The sequence below is a fragment of the Eublepharis macularius genome, chromosome 16 (genome assembly GCF_028583425.1).
Source record: "Eublepharis macularius isolate TG4126 chromosome 16, MPM_Emac_v1.0, whole genome shotgun sequence".
In the NCBI taxonomy this organism is placed as follows: Eukaryota; Metazoa; Chordata; class Lepidosauria; order Squamata; family Eublepharidae; genus Eublepharis; species Eublepharis macularius.
The window spans coordinates 23,963,381-23,981,008 of record NC_072805.1 but is presented as its reverse complement, the minus strand read 5'-3'; positions in this window follow the sequence as shown (position 1 = coordinate 23,981,008).

Below are 17,628 nucleotides of genomic sequence, written 5' to 3'. Positions count from 1 at the left end.
GCGGCTTGTTACTCAGAAAAGAAATTGTAGTACTTTTTTTGTATGAAAATTCTATATGGAACAGGAAAGGCAAAGTAAAAGCTTCTAACTATCTACCTAAACTAGGATGGGTAGAGAGATTCCAGGCCTCATGGAAGACGGAGAGCGAAAGGAAGTGAGTGGAAGGAAGAAAATCATGCAGAATTGCATTCTGGGTAATAAAGGGATAGCCGCAGGAGTGAATAAAGGAAAGTTCAGTAAGCAGCCTATCTAACCCTAGGGATGCCAGCCTCCAGGTGGTGGCTGGAGATCTCCTGGAATGACAACTGATCTCCAGGCAGCAGATACTAGTTCCTCTGGAGACAACAGCTGCTTTGGACTCTGTGACATCATACCCCACTGAAGACCCTCCCCTCCCAAGCCCTGCCTTCGCCATGCTTCACCCTTAAAATCTCCAGGAATTTCCCAACCCACACTTGGCAACCTTATCTAGCCCTGTACAGTGACTCTCTACTGCTCTGCTCTGAGACTCTAATGTCTGTGCCAGCATTAAGTGAAATTGCAGTCATTCCTTCCAGCACTTCACAATTATGCAAGTTTCAAAAATGAAATATGGGGTTGGATCCAGCCAGTTTTTTTCACTCAGACTCGCCCAGTTCCCCTCAATCTACATTGCTTTTGACCATGCAAGTCCCAGGATCGGCAGTATGGACTTCTTAAATAGTCAAAGTGAACTCTTCTTTCCTTTTAAAGCAGCAGAAAAACTGATTGGATACAACCCATTAATTTTTCTAAATTAAACAATTCAGCATAAAAAGCGATGTGATGTTTGGTGCAAATTCCATACTAGTCAAGTTAACCACATGGACATTCTACAAGGACATTAAGAGATTTCTGAAGACGTTTGTACATTTGAAAACAAGTAGATATATTCATTTTCCCAGGATATTGTAAAGAAAAGGTGATTACTGGAACAACACTCAGCAGAGTTCATTAGTCTAATACCCCACTTACTGGGAACCTTCTTTTACTTGAGTGCATGGATTGGACCACCAGGTTTAGTTTAATTCTTACTAATGCCGCTTGGGATAATTATAGCAAACAATGGTAAACGAATCCCATGCCTGAGTAGGAGCAAAAAGAAGCATTGTGGCTATGAGCGCATGTCAGAAGGATGACTGCAGCATATGACAGTGTGCGTTATGTTGCCTGCTGCAATGGTATTGGCAGTTGTCTTTCATTAAGGTGAAGAAACTGAGAAAGGTTACTGGACTGACAATGCTAGACATGAGTGAATGTTTCCTTTTTCTATCATTTTAATTTTATTTGCATTTTTGTTAACAGTTTTGAGTCCTTGCTGTTGGTTTTGTAGATCTGGACTTTCCAGGCTTCTGGGGTTGGAGCTGACGTTTTAGGGTTTAAAACTTAGCCTGTATTGTACCAGGATTACAGTACTAATCACAGCCAGTCCCACCTACAATATTATGCCACTCCGTTCGGGATTGGGAGCAGGGCTGGCCCCTCAGCTGGCAGATCAGGTGGAAATCAACGGATTTCCCAAATCAAATTGAAAACCATTGAGCACAAGTTACTCTAGTATTTGTAGCTCTGGGTGTACAAAATGCACCCTGAACCTCAAAAGCAGCCTTTCATTGGCCAAATCAGTTGACATGGACAGTGCCACCTCCTCCTGAGGAACTACACATCCCATGCTTAGCTGTTTTTGAATAATAGTGCAGCTAAAAGTTTTACCACCAACTTAAGCAGTCACTGTGCACCGATGTTCTCAAGGTCTCCAAGGGAAAGAGTGTATTCTCAGGATGCAGGGCAAATTCAAGTGGTAGGGTGGAAATCTTCTTTCTTGTTCATTTTATGCCCATATCCATCAGTTTCCAACCCTTAAGAATAGAACAGTACCCAGAAAACACCAAGTTATGTACTCTGGCCCCCACCATGCACTACTAGATCTGTCCTTAGACTAACAGGTTCTACTCTTTAGCTCACTGGCTCCACACAGGGCATGAGTTGTGCCCTCTTCAGCTGACCTCCCAGCCCTTATGAAGAATCCACTAAACTTGCACAGGTCCCATCAAGACAAAAGGTTTCTCATGAAAGCTTCTACTTCCACCCCGCCACTCAATAGGTCACATTCATCTCCTGCATTGTCCTGGATGTGACTCTGTCTTCCCCCCACATTCACCTGAGGAGGTGAGCAGAACTTCCAATGTCTCTGTCAGCATGGCAACCACTCATCTGGGCAGCAGAGACCTCCTCTCCAGCCTGTAACAGCTGCCAGTTTGTGGTGGGTAAGTCTCCTGTACAGCATATATGAGATTCTGCTTGAAGGAAACTGCTTGAAGGAAATATAGCAGCATTGCCCAGCTGGGGTGGAGAAAGAACTCTATTTTGAGGAGCCACACCACAACCTGTTCTCCACAAGTGCATACACCCCATAGTGGGGAAAAGAAACTGGGCTGTGGCATATAATTTTTATTAGCTCAAAAACTAATGGCAGACATGCCATCCATTTCTCTGTTTACACAAAGAGATGAATGACTACTTTAATTCAATCAGTAGGCTGAAACCTATTTTTCCCCCAGACATTAAATATGATCAGATTCCTGTGGAATACTTCTGACATGGCACTCTGCCTTCCCGATGCCTCAGTTGATGAAACATGTCAAGTTTTCTCACAGTGATAATTTTATGGGGATATAATTGATTCCCACTTAAAAGTATCAGCTAACTCGTCTTCATGAAGTCATCCAAGACTTCCACCACAAACACATATTTTGTTAACTTTAAAAAATTCCTAATTTTAACAACTAAAAATATGAGATTAACAGACTTTGTCACAATTATAATTTCACATTTTATCTTCTTCTTTTTGACAAAGTAATACATTTTGTTATATTCTCTGCCGTGTGGATCCTATCACACTACTGAGGAAAGTTTGAAGCCTTTCTTTGGAGAAAAACGGCTTGTGCTGGAGGAAGGCTCCATACATAGCCGAACATGATTGTCAGGCAAACTTGCCCAACTCGCTCAATTAAACGTGAGGTGAGCTCCAGATCAGATTGCCTTGAAGGCTGTTGCCAAGGTTCTTGCTGAACACTGCAGCTTTACACCTGGGTCGTAGCTGCTTAGTCTACAGGGCCAGTGTAGACTAATGACGGCTTACTAACATAGTCAAAGTATACCTCTGTAATTTTATCTTTATTTTGAGCCAATGAGTGCCGATATGTCATAGCATCTAGAATATTACCCCATAGTAGAGATCATGAAATGAATAGCACCAGTCTATTGGCAGGAAGGTACCAGAAGGTGATGCTCAGAGGTCTCTGCTCAGTTTCCTGGCCTATAAGGGAGCATGGGGTTTGAATTTTGTCTCCAGTGGTTTTAACCATCTTCACAAAACCACAGGGGAGATGGTTCAGAGACCTGGAACACAGCATTACCAGTGTGGAGATGCCCTACATCTCCCTCTCTCTTTTCTGTTCAAAATGCAGGGAGGCTGTGGAAATCTTTGGAAACAGTGAAGGGCTGGAGGAGGGTTTTAATAAAGGGAAACTTAATCCACACAAGGCAGAAGTGCTATGGATGGGGACAAATACTGATCAGGGAGTAGAGCTCTCTTATTGTTGGATGAGTTAACTCTCCTCTGAAAGATGGTTTGTGAAGTTTGGGGGTACATTTAGACTATTTCCACACATCCTTAAATGGACGGCCCACTCATCAAAGCTGGCAGCTTTCCCCCTTGACTCCAGACATCTCCACTGTCAAATGGTTGCAGGCTGTTTGGCTTCTGTTTTTTTTTCAGCACCTTTTTGGGGACTGCACTTTCCAGTGGTCCCAGAAAAGGCACTGAAAAAACAGAAGCCGAACAACCTACAACTGATTTGAAAACAGAGACATCTGGAGTCAAGAGGGAAAGCTGCCAGCATTTAATGAGTGGGCTATCCCTTTAAGGACGTGTGAAAATAACCTTAGACTTAACATTGCCTTTATATGGACAAATATTCAAAGTAGCCTGGGACAGCTACAAGACAAGGTTGTTAAAAGAAATTCTTTTAATTCCTCTTCACCCAGTTTCTCCCTGAAATCCAACAATCCTTTCATTTCTTCTTTTTATGAATTTTGAGTCATCTTCTAATGGATTCCTTTTCGATCAAACAGAAATTTGGAGAGGCAGGAAGGGAGGTTCTGCAAAATTACAGAATTTCACTCTGTAGATGCTCAGAGGCAGGCAATGTCTTCCATAGCCTTCCTATCATTTACCATCCTGGGGTGTATAACAGAAAACAACTGCAAGGGCTGAAGTTACCAAAAGGTGAGATGAAAGAGAATCCTGCTCTTAGAAGAGAAAAGAGAGAATAAGAGAAGTCAATGGCTATATGTAAAAGTGAATTTTGGAAAAAGAAATTCCACACCCCATTAACAATCCTACTAGAAGAGTATGACAAAGATTGGTTTGCCAGCAACAAGCTTTCCTGGACAATGTTGATCTGGCCATCATCATACATGCTTTTGGTAACATTTAGACTTGACTACTGTAACACATTCTATATGGAGCTGCCTTTGAAGATAGTTCTGAAACTTCAGTTAGTGCAAAATGCAACAGCTAAGGTCCCTAAAGGCACCAGTTTGGCCATACGAACCCATAATTATACCATCTAAACTAGCTTCCAGTCTGTATCCAAGTTCAATATAGGGTGCTGTTTTTGATATTTAAAGCTATAAGCAGCTTAGGCTGAAGAATTGTCTCTACCTGTATTAACCAACGTAAGACTTGAGGTTTACCCAAGGGGAGTATTCCTTCAAGAATCAGCCTTATCAGAGGTTGCAATTTTTCATAAGGGAGTATTCAAACAGCTCTCCCATGCAATATGAAGTGAAAGAATCCAGAAACAAATCTGTTTCTTGACTCTACTGGGCCAGAATCCAATTGCCTCCTTTCCCCTGTTCCTGTCCTAGCTCAGAGATGATTGAGTCTGAAAGAGTGTTTCTGCACTCGTGGTTCTCTGGATATTTCTAAATGTTTTTTCCCTGTGCAACAATCTCACAGTACTGTATAGTTTTAGTTGGAGCCACTATGAGATCGGTCCATCAAAGGCTGCTTTCCCCCACTTTAGCAATTGTTTGCAAGTGGATTTGGGTGTTTCACACAGTAAATTCCAGTTGCAAAGTGCATTGAAAGTGGATTGAAAGTGCATTATTTAGAATGAATCATAGGTTAAAAGGTGCTCCTTCTCTTCTATACAGGATCACACATTCGCAGAGAACTTGATGTTAAATCTTTCCTAGATGGGTTCTTTAGACATTTATTTATTTGCTTTGTCTAAATCTTACCTTTCTCCAGTCGGGACCAAAAGCAATTTACTGCATTCTTATCTCTTCTATGTTATCCTCACAACAACCCTGTGAGGTTGGTTAGGCTGAGAATGTGCGACTGACCCAAGGTCACTCAGCCAACTTCCATGACAGAGTAGGCTTGAAATTGTTTTCTTTCATTCTTATGATTTTCATGGTATTCTTTTCAATGGGAAAGGGAAGGGAGGAGCAATTGGAGGTTCTAGGGCAGCTGATTTTGTACTCAAAGGCACCAAAATTGCACACAACACAGTTCTCCCTCTGATTTAAAGAATTTAAGTTTCAAGCAAAGAAGGAGTGTGTGTGATTTTACAGACCTCAAAAGGGATCTCTCTCTCTGCAAAGCTGCAGTAAGGTCTCTCTACTAATTCCTAAAATGGCCATCAAGCAGCAGCCAGCCAGCAGGAAAGCTTCAGCCAGCCACCAGCATTTTTTTTTAAAAAAAGCCCTGTCTGCATTCATTTCATTTCCCTACTCTTACAGTGACTGACAAAAGAAAATTACATTTCCACTGTAAACTCTACATTTCCCTTACTTCCTTGTGGTTTGTGATTTGTTTCCTTTCAAAAAGTAAGGAAGACTCCCATTGCAGAACCCCCAAAGGCATTTTTGCACTTCCATAATTTCCTACTCTCCTGGCTTTTCGTAAATGAGGCAAAACGGAACTATTCAAAAAAGCTTTTTACTCAAATGGGAGTAAAAACCCTATGGCATTGTTTATGGAAATGTCCTTGATACTGTATTGAAATGTACTTGTCACTTATTGTACTAATCTCATACTGTGTAATCCGCCTTGAGTCTCAGTGAGAAAGGGGGACTATAAATGACATAAATAAATAATAAATAAAAAAAGGAGAGGGGGCTAGAGTTATCGTTTGTCAATGAAATGTCACCAAAATTGTAGCAGAGTATCTGCTGCTTGTCCCTGAAACAATGCCCAAGTTTCAAGCAACTTGAGCAAAGTATTCAAATTCTGCGGTCCCTTAAGCAAGTCACTCCTTCTGCTGTTAAGCTTTTCTACTTCTACAAGAAAAATATATGTCTCCAGCCCACAAGGTGGGGGAGAAGGGGAGAAGGAGAATGGCAACTCTCTGCAATTTGTATTGGCTGTGGGTGCTCTTTGCTCCTCCCTTACAACAATCTGATTGGAAGGAAGAAATTCAATACAGATTCAAATGACATACCCAAACTTGGAAAAAAACATGGATTTCATGAGGGAGGGTTTGCCTGACTACCAAGCATCCAGGACTAGCATTTCTGTTCTGGAGAGATGGAAGTAAAGCTGAAAAACAAGGGAATTTTTTTCAGATGTGTATGTGTGTGTGTGCATGTGTGTGCATGCATGTGTGTGTGATTCTTACAGCTCTGGATTTTGTTTACACACACCCCTAGTAATTATTTTGTGTAATGTACATTTTTATTTGGTTAGTAGCCATGGATATATGTATGAAAAGGTAGGATATAAAGCTTATTGATTAATTAAGAGATTCTCCATCTATCACTGTTTCAAATTCACCGTTGCAAAACACGTGGTTGTTGTATCTAGAAACTGTGCCTCTTTGTAATGATCTGAGCTTATATTTACCCAAATTAGGGTTGCCAGGCAGTGCTAGGCAACTAGTGGGAAGGCTGTGGGTGGGGATATGGGGGTCTCTGTGATGCCAGCTCTGGCATCCTATCACTTCCAGTAAAAAAATACAAATGGAAGTTCTAGGATTCACTAGAAACTCTGTGGTTTTATGGTTTATGGTAAACCCAGAGAGTTTCTAGTAATTTCTAGAGCTACCCCATTTCACTTCTTTTTTTTAACTGAAAGTGAAATAACACCTCACACAACACTACACCCCCCACTCACTGGGGGAATGGGACCACTAACCCAAATCTGGCCAGAATTATCAGAAAGTATTCTATTATATACATAATTGGCTGCTTCTCTATTTTCTTTGTATTTCACCATCATTATCTTAGTGGACTCGATGACCTTATATCCTTAATACTATTACCCTTCATTTTTTTAAAAAAAAAGAAGGCCTGGGATTGCTTTCCACGATAACTTTTGGATGTGGTCTGCTTCCTTTTACAAATCTAACAGATTTGATTCTATGCCTTCTTTGACATGTAATGCAATGCCACCTCTAGCACGACCTACCCTGTCTTTCCCATCGATCATGTAGTCAGGGATAACAGCATCCCATTGATTTTCATTGTTCCACCAGGTTTCTGATATTCCTCCCCTGCCTACATTCTCTTTTAACACCAGGACCTCTAATTAATCCACTTTAGCTTTGGGGCTTCTAGGATTTATATATAAATACCTAGATATTTGCTCAAACATTTTTATGTGTGTGTACTCAGTTTTTATTGTGGCAGTTTAACTAACTTTGATAGCTTAGTGATGGCTTTTATACACATCTTGTTATCTTCTGTCTAGCCTTACCAACCTCCAGGTAGAGTTCTCCAGAAATTACAACTGATCTCCAAGTCCAAGTCCCAAGTTCCCCAGGGATGAGTTCCCCTGGGGAAAAAATGACAGCTTTGGAGAATGGGCTCTGTAGAGCGCTCTCTCCCCTCTCCAAACTCAGCCCTATTCAGGTACTGCCCCCAAATCTCCATGAACTTCCCAGGTCGGAGTTAACAACCATACTTTTATCTTACTCCTCCTTCTCTTCCTTCTTCTTCTTTGGATGTAGAGTGCTCACTGGAAGCGGAAGAGAATTTAGAACTGTAGTACAAGCACCTTCAGTTCAGAAATCTATGCTTCAGGTTGAATTTAAACCTAAACTCCCATTTGAATTTGGACTTGGCTTATATTAGTTTCTCTCCGGTCACAGCAAGGTGGTCTTCCATGCCAATTTCCTACCTGATTTCTGAAACAAATTCCTCTGAGGGGGAAACTGGGTGGCAGAGAGGTAGGGCAAGAGTGGTGGAGACAGTAGAAACAGGAATTGCATGACATTCTAGGTGTTCTTTTTAACCATACATTTCGAGGAAATTCCAATGCCACTTCCAACCCTCTACCCCTAGTTTTGCTCCAGCTGCTCGATTAAGAGGCAGTGGGTGCCTGGAGTACAGGGATGGGTGCCCAATAGAATGAGCAACTTAACACTGTCCGCCCATCAGTTGTCTCTGCCTCTGATGTTAAGTTTAATGGTATTCTGTAACCTAAATTAATTATTATACTTTGGAAAGTTCAATGCAGTTTAGAAACTGCTCCTGTATTCTTCATTCCAGGTCTAATCAAGAGATAGTTGCTTTGCTTCAACACAGGTATAGCATCAGCTGACCAACAATTTTAGCCCCAGAATCTCATTTTAGTTCATACCAATCTCACCCCAACCAATGTGGTGTAGTGGCTGGGCTAGGATTCAGGAGACTTAGGGCCAAGCTACAAGTGATGAATGACACAGGTTGGACACTTGTCAGCTTCCCTCAAGTTTTGATGGGAAATGTAGGCATTCTGGTCTTGCAGCTTGGCTCTCCGACTGCTGTCCAATGGACTTTCAACTGTCACTTGTCCAACATTCTGCCAAGCTGCCTACATTTCCCATCAAACCTTGAGGGAAGCTGACAAGTATCCAACCTGTGTCATTCATCACTTGTAGTTTGGCCCCTAGTTTGAAATCCCCACTCTGCCATAGATAAGATTGCCAGGTTCCCAAGAGCGGCAGTAAACTCCTGGTGATTTGCCCCTCTTCCCACTGACCACGGGCAATCGACAGGAGGAGGCAGGCTGCCCAGTGAGTGCCTGCCACCAGCATGCGGTCTGGAAAATGGCCACACATGCTCCCCGTGCTCCACACGATGACATCACTTCCAGAAGCGATGTCATCACAGGGGAGTGTGTGTGCATAGCATCATCATTTGGGGTGTGGAGAGCATGCATGCATGAGGAACATTCAAGTCAGGGCCGTGCCCCCCAGTACCACTCCCAGCAGTTGATAGGGACAGCTGGCAATTCTAACCACAGAAACTCATTGTGTGATCTTTGGCCAGGTGCTTTCTCTCACAGCATTTTTGTTGTGAGGATAAAATGGAGGAGAGGAGACAACCACTGATTCATCCAATAATCCAGCATTATATCGGTGTCAATTTAGCCGGCTTCTCAATGGATCTGTGAGCCTTTATGCAAATGCAAAACTGGACGGTTTCAGTTTGGCTTGCAGCCGTTCTCGCGGTCACATGTTGTCTATACCACCATCGCAGGTTTCCTCCCCATTAATCTCTGACTGTCTGATCTGTATAATTCATATATCTATAACATTTGAATCAGGCAGTCAGGTCATCGTGGGTGTCACCAACTTACATATGCACATTTTGAATTATTCACCAGGAGCCACGCCATCCAGCACCTTGAGTTATCAGCTCTTCACAAGAGGATAAGAATGTTTTTGTATAATTATAAGGAATTGTTTTGCACTTTTTGTATGATGTTATCAAGACTGGTGGCTTGAAAGGAAATAAGCAGTCAAACCAGGAAACAAAAGAGATGCAAGATGAGCAGTCTAAGAGGACCTCGTTCCATACTGGATTGATCAGTTTTCCAAACAAGGGAGCCAGCACAGAATCAACAGATTCATCATAGACTCCATCTGGTTTTACTCACTTGTCCCTTTGGGCCACACAACTCCTACTAAGCTAGTATCTGCAATATCACACCCTGCCTGTTTTTAATGTTAATGTTCATGTGCAGCATAGATTAGGCTGGGTACAACAAACTTGATGAACCTAAAAGTCTAGGTGTGCTATAAAGTTCCCAGCTTTGCTTTGACAAACACTGGATAATTTGAGGGGTGGTCAGAGTTTATGAAGAATGTGATATTACTTCCAGGAAACACTCTAAGCTGCCTCCCCTAGTCGCTGTGATCTTTATCATAGAAACTAGGGGGGGGTTCTAGAGTGTCATTTTGTGGATGCTATTTTTTTTCTCCCACTTCACAGTTCCTAAGGGTGGGAAATTGGGGCTGGTGGCTGGTAATTCCCCTTCCTGAATGGGTAAATGGGAGGTGTGGAGTGGCAATAATTCAATGGGAGGCCACTTCAGAATTCTATGTCAATCACCTTAATTAATTAATTAATTAAATTATTGAAACCCCACCCTTTCCTTGTGGATCAAGGCATCATACAGTTTAAAAGATTAAACACAAAAAATATAATAAAAGCCCAGTAATTCCTCTCCCCAAGAAAATCCGTGCAACTTAAACCCCATCGAAAGCCCTCGCAAATAAAACAATCTTAAAGCACGTTGTAAAGACTTTTAAAGACTGTGCCCCCCTCACCTCCTTAGGGAGCCTGTTGCACAAGCAGGGAGCCACTATATAGAAGGAGGAGTCCAGTAGATTCCAAGTCAGCCATGTTAAGCAGGGAAATAGCTAGAAGGTGGCAGAAGACAGCGTGTGGCTTCTGGGCAATATGGGGAGTGACAGATTTCCAGGTATGTGGGTACTAGGCTAAGAAGGGCTTTAAAAGTTATTACCAGCACCTTAAACTGAACATGGAAACAAATTGGCAGCCCATGTCACTATTTTAAAATAGGCATGATGTGTTCCTGTTAGCTAGGCCTTGGCAATAGTCTGGCTGCTGTGTTCTAGTTCCTGAGTTGTTTTCAAGGGCAGCCCAATATAAAGCATGTTACAGTATCCCCAACTACAAGGATGCAAAATACGGACTAGTATTGCTAGGTCGGCTGAGCCTAGAAAGGGAAAGAGGTGGCAAACCCAACAATATATCGAGGGCGATATAAAAAAAAATCACTTTGGATGAGAGACTCTGCCTATGCAAAAGTGGAGAGGTAGAGACAACAGAACATGTTGTACTTCATTGCTCTCTTCATCAAATGATCTGCGCAAAGTATATATTTCCCCTGCTGAACAGATTTCCAGGCCGCTCAAATCAAGAACGTTGCTCGTGGGAGAAGATGCTCAGGTCACAGCAGCTACAGCAAAATTTTGCACAGCGGTTTATAAAGCTTGACAGAATATTGTAGTTAACGTCGAATAGTAGCAATGTTAGTACTAAGTCACTGTCAACGGAAGATATGAACTAGATGGCATAATTTTATAGGATAATGCTGCCGTAACTGTTGTATCTACTTAATTGGAATTATTTATATGTATATAACTTTTTAATTTTTAATGTATACTGGTATCACATTTTAAATCGTATGTTAGGGTAGTGTATTTTCTTATTTCTGTGTTACGCTGGTCTATGACTGTAATAAACTGATTGATTGATTGATTGATTGATTGATTGATTGATTGATTGATTGATTGATTGATTGATTGATTGATTGATTGATTGATTGATTGATTGATTGAAACCAACTTGTGTTTCAAATAGCAAGTCTGGGTCCATGAGCTCCTCCCCTCAACCTGTTAAACTGTTCTGTTCATGCCGATGCCATTCCGTCCACAACAAGTAGATCTAGTCCCTTCAAAGCATTAGCCTTCCTGTCTAGTATTACTTCAATTCTTCTTTCGGTTCAGCTTCTGCTTGTTCTGCCTTAGCCACTGGAGCATAGCCTCAGAGCACTGGTTCAGAAGCAAGACAAGTGGAAGCTTCAATAGAGCTGGGTGTCTTATGCATATTGACGACATCCAGCCCCAAAGCTCCAGACAATCTCATTCAGTAGCCTCATATCAATATTGAAGAGCCTTGAGCTTTGTGGAAGAAATGAAGGATATAAAGTGAACAAATTTAATTTTAAACACTTGTTTTCTTCTGGCGAGGTACCAGGATGGTGCAAGCAGTAAGGCACTTGAGCTCTTGCCACTGGAATTCCCCCATTCAAGCCCCATTATGCTTTGCAGATACAACATGAACACATTTTTTTGCTGTCAAGTTGCAGTTGACTTATAGGTTTTTCAAGGAAAGAGACTTTCAGAGGCAATTTGCCATTGCCTGCCTCTGTGTAACAACCTAGACTTCATTGGTGGACTCCCATCCAAATACTAACCAGGCTGACCCTGCTTAGCTTCCAAGATCTGACATGATCAGGCTAGCTGGGTATCCAGAATCCCACCAATGAATGCTGTGGCACTCTTCTGATCAATGCATCTGAAGTTTTAGAGACAACAGAATCATAAACCATACATAGTAAAGAGTCCAGTAGCACCTTTAAGACTAACTAACTTTATTGTAGCATAAGCTTTTGAGAACCACAGTTCTCTTTGTCAGATGCATGTGGAAGATATGAAGAAACTGGCCAGAGATATACATGTGGTGAAGGGAGGGGGGAGTAGATGCAAATCAGTTGCAAAAGTCATGACACAGGCTAACTCCTCTGGATCTATAAAGCATATGTGGTTTTTACATATGCATAAGGCATTTATGTGTCATCATAGGATTTTCAAGGTAAGAGATTAGCTCAATAAAAGAAGGCATGTCCTCCAGTTTGCAGGATGAGCGAGTCTGTTCATGATAGGATGTTTTGGAGGTCTTTCATTCATAGGGTTACCATAGGCCGGAGGCAACTTGAGAGCACATAACATACAAGGCATTTATATAACATATCTCATTATTTTGTTATATGATTTGAACAGGTAAGAGTGCAGAACAATTTCAGGATGCCTGTTAAAAAGTCTTGTCATATGTAAATGGGAATTCATGGCTAGAACTTCTGGTCACATCCTGCCGTATGGTTACCCAGGTGCCTGAATGTCTGGGATGATTTGTGGAGACTCAAGACATCATTTGCTAGGAGCTTACTGGTAGTAAACACCTTCACACAGGTAGGTGGTATTGACTCAGAGCAATGCTAATTGGGATGTAGGAAATATGGGAATGGAAGCCAGCCCAGCTAGAACTGTCTGTGCTGCCTCAGGAAAAACTTATTTAAATGTTCCACCCCTTCTCAAAAGTGCCTAGAGGATGTTGATGGCAAAGTCACTTCCTCCCATAACCCGAGGCAATATTCTTCTGGGACAGCCCATCGTCCTGCTTCATCCACCCTCAGTGTAATTTAGATGAGGAAGTCCATACAACAAGTAAAGCAAGCCATACAGTGCTGCAAGATAAAGAAGGCACCATTACTTATCTTTCCACTCTTTTCCCGATACTCCACCCGCTCAGTTGCCTTCTCACTGAAACTCCACATTACTACAATGTTTCTTTCTGGATGAGAGATAGTTCCTTCAATGGTGGGTCATTCAGTGCCTGCTTTTGTCCTTCATGATTGATATTTGTAGTCGGCCACATTCTGCGACAAGTCACAATCGATCTAAATCAAGAGTTCCCTACCTTGTTGAGCCTGAGGGAATTGGAGAATGGGTAGCAGGCACCACCACAAAATGGCTTCCATGGAAGTCTGTGTTGGGAGGTTCTAAGCCAAGCATTCTCCTACAATGGAGGCAGTGATTTCTGAAGGGTGCTTCCTGCAGACACAAAGGTGAGGCCTCCTCTTCTGAAGCATATTCTTCTCCAAGAAGGTGAAGGGAAGCTAGGCCTTCAAGGAAATGATACTTTTGGGAAGAAGTAAGTGGATGCCAGCGAATATATATATATATATATATTTAAATTTTTTTATTTTTCAGTATACTACACAACACTATAATAACACTACACAAGACTATCACAAGGAGAGGGAAAGAATGAAGAGAAAGGGAAGGGGCGGGGAAAAGGGGACATAAAGGGAAGGATAAACTACATTCAACACTACACTTCAATGTTTTCCCTTCATACTGCCATAATAGAAAAAAAATAGCTCAATAAAATGATGATGGGGTGGTTAATCATACAGATTACACATTTCAAATTCTAATTAAACTTTCCTCCCCCTTCTGGGTCCCGGACACAATTCTCTCTGTGCAACCGCAGCTGCGGTGCTCTCCTCCCCCCCCCCTCAGGCTTCTCCTTTTCTTCGTTCTTGGTACACTGGAATTCCGGGTTTTTATCCTCAAAATCCTTTAGTTGATCTTCTGATAGTATCTTATAGGCTTGATCTTTATGTCTAAACCATATTCCTTCCGGAAGTAACCATTTATACTTTATTCCATGGTCCCTCAGAAGAGCTGTGAACTTTTTATACTTAAAACGTCTTTTCCGGACTAGAAATGGAACGTCCTTTAAAATCTTGACTTTAAGACCCATAAAGTCCAAATCCGCATTGTATGAGTTATATAGGATAGTGTCCCGAATCTTTTTAAATGAAAAGTCAATAATGATCTCGCGAGGCAGCTGTCGCTTTGTTGCATATTTTGAAGAAACCCGACGGACCTCCAAAATGGCGCTTTTAACCTCTTCTTTAGTTGTCCTCGCGGGTGTCGCCAGTAGTTCCGAGACCAAATCCCACAGATCCTCATTTTCCTCCTCTTTCACATTTTGGAGACCCAAAATTGTCTGTGTTCATTCCACCTGTAGCCCGATCAGCTGGTTCTCCACCAACTTCAGCTCTTTTTTCGTAGCCTTCACAAGTGACGCACTTTCCAGAGCAGACTTCTCTGCCCCCCCGCTACTTCCTTAATGGTTTTCACTTCGCTTTCAATTGAGCCCACCCTTTGATCAGTTTCGTTCAGCTTGTCAACAAAGGGTTTTATGGCTTCCACCACCGCCCTGCGCACCAACTCTTCGAGCGACTCTCCCTTCTGCAAGGTAGCCGAGATTGACTTACCGAGAGCGGGACTTTGCTTCTTTGCTGCCATTTGGGGGGGGGGGGCGGCAGCCAAATCCTGGAACTCACCAAAGGGGAAGAGCGAGTCTTCTTCAGATCACCCTCTCCTTCACAAACGCTTGTAGAACAGAAGGGATTCGCTTGTTTACAGGCTTCCGCCTGTTTCTTTTATTTGCCGTTTCTCGTTGCCCGGCGGCACTCAAGGCGCCGCGCACGTCTGCCGGCCTCCATAGGGACAAACAGGCAATTCCCCCCCTGCATTGATTTCGGGAGGTTCTTCCCGCAGCGTCCCTGACCCTGCCTCCCTGACTGGGAGTCCTGGGGGCTAATCCTTGCAGATCAGCCGCCCGGTCAGGGTGCCCAGTCGCTTCCTCCTGGACCTGCCGAGAGGAGCGTCCGGCATAGCTGAGAAAGCAAAACCAAATCGATGCCAGCGAATATATTGATGGGCACCATGACAAACTCAGGCACTATGCTGGAGACCACTGATCGAAATATTCTAGCTCCCGAACCTATAGGAGCTATAGGTCAGTGTTACAGCACACACATGTATAAGGTTCCAGGTCTACTCCTGACATCTTATTGGGGCTGGAAAAATATTTAGAATATGAATTCAGACAATAAACAATCAAAATCTGAGGTGATCATGTGCTGTTCAAAGAGAAAGAATTTCAATTCCCATTGAAATTATTGTTCACTTTTGAACCCCAACTTCTTAGGCCAGTTCTGGCTAGAAAGGTGGCATGGTATAGGCTGATATCATATCACAGAGGCTAAGCAGATTTGGAACTTGGATAGGGGACCACCAAGGAATTCTCTGCAGAAGAAAGCAATGGCAAACCACCTCAGATTTCTATCTATCATATACACACATCTACACAGTATATAATATATATAATATTATCTATCTATCTGTCTATCTATCTATCCATCTATCTGCACACACATTATATTATATTACAAAACTCGAACTAAAAAGTTAATAAAATCATCTGGAAAGCCTCCCAATCCGGCCTCCAGTCGGGGGGGGGGCAGATGGTCATCTGGCCCCCCATATGAGTTACAGCTGAACTGAAAGGCCTGCTTTCCCACTTGTTCTGACACCCTTATGTATTATTGGCAGGGGTGGTTGTAAGGTTGATGGTCTGTGGGTGGTTTTCTGGGTTTAGTGAAGTTTTAATGTAACTTATTATGTTTTATTGTTGTAACCTGCCCTGAGCCTGTTTTCGGGGAGGGTGGGATAGAAGTCTAACTATTCAATTAATCAATCAATCAATTGATCCATTAATTAATTAAACAATTAAATGAATAAATAAATAATGAAACAAGACGTTTCATTGGCTTATAAAATATTTAGACTCTGGGAAACCAGGGAGGGCACTCAACAGTGGGCTAGAAAAACTATTTTATAGACCTGGATTCCTCCCCCCAGTACGATCCGTGGGCCTGCTGCCATTGCGATGCTGTAACGTGTCCATTCAGCTGCACAGCTATCATGTACTTGGGAAAGCCTTTCTATTATTATAACCTCCTGAGAACCCTTTTTTCCCCCTCACCACCTTGATTCGGCTTATCTTGTTTTTACACATCCCCTATCTGCCTCCTGCAATCTTTTGTGCCTTTTGATTTAAAAGATGTTTTTCTTTGCTGCCGTTGTATAAGCACGATATATAACCTCTGGGTATGCGCACTAATCAAGGCTCTTAATCTGTAGCTACCTATCCAAACCTCAAAGCTACCGCTGATAACATTTCTGAGAAAATTAACCTTCGGGTCTTGTTCTCGCCTGATGCTCAACCCCAGAGTCTTAGACCTCCAGCACACTCCTTCCAAATGTTATTGGTTCTAACATGCATAAACCTTTGGGGCCCTTCCCAAAAGCTTGCTCAGCTAAGCCCTCTGTCCCAACATACAGAGAAGGGAAGAAAGGATCTACTGTTTGATCCCGTCTTGCTGAATATATATAGCTGCTCCGATGTGGGCGGAGGGGAGGAGGCTGTTTCTGTCAAAGTGATTGTTTGCTGCTTAACAAAGAGTTGCGCTCTTTTCCTTTACTATGTTTGCACAAGTCTGTAGATGGCAAAAGTCACATTCATGCAGATGAGGGTCTCCTTGGTTTCCTTTCCCCACAGGTGTTTCCTGATGGTGCATATTGTCAGAACTGGTTGGCTGCACCATACACTCTGACATCTCCTCAAAGGTTCTGGGGTCAGGACATAAAGCCATTTGAATGCATGCTTTCTTGTTGTCCGAATAGATCCCCTCTCACCTGGCCAAAGTCAACTTTCCCTTCCTTTCTCACCACCCTTGCCAGATAATGACAGGCTCATCCTCCTGCCAGTCAATAGCGACGACTGTTTTCAATCACAGGCCGGAGAGCAAACCCTTGCCAGCTCAACGGTACGGAGAGAAATGTGCTCAAATACAAATAGGACCATTATCCCTGGCTCCAGCTTCCTATTTCCTTTTCATGAAGTAGCCTCTGCTTAGCTCATCAAACTAGAGAGCAAAGCATCATCCAGAAATGAATGCCAACTTCCTTCCATTGCGCATTTAATATATTATCCTCTCTGCAATCTGCAGTAGATTAACTTCCAAAAATGTATATGTCCACTGCTCGGAACATTAACCACTTGAGGGCAATGAGGATGTGCGAGGGGGCCTTTGCCAAGTAG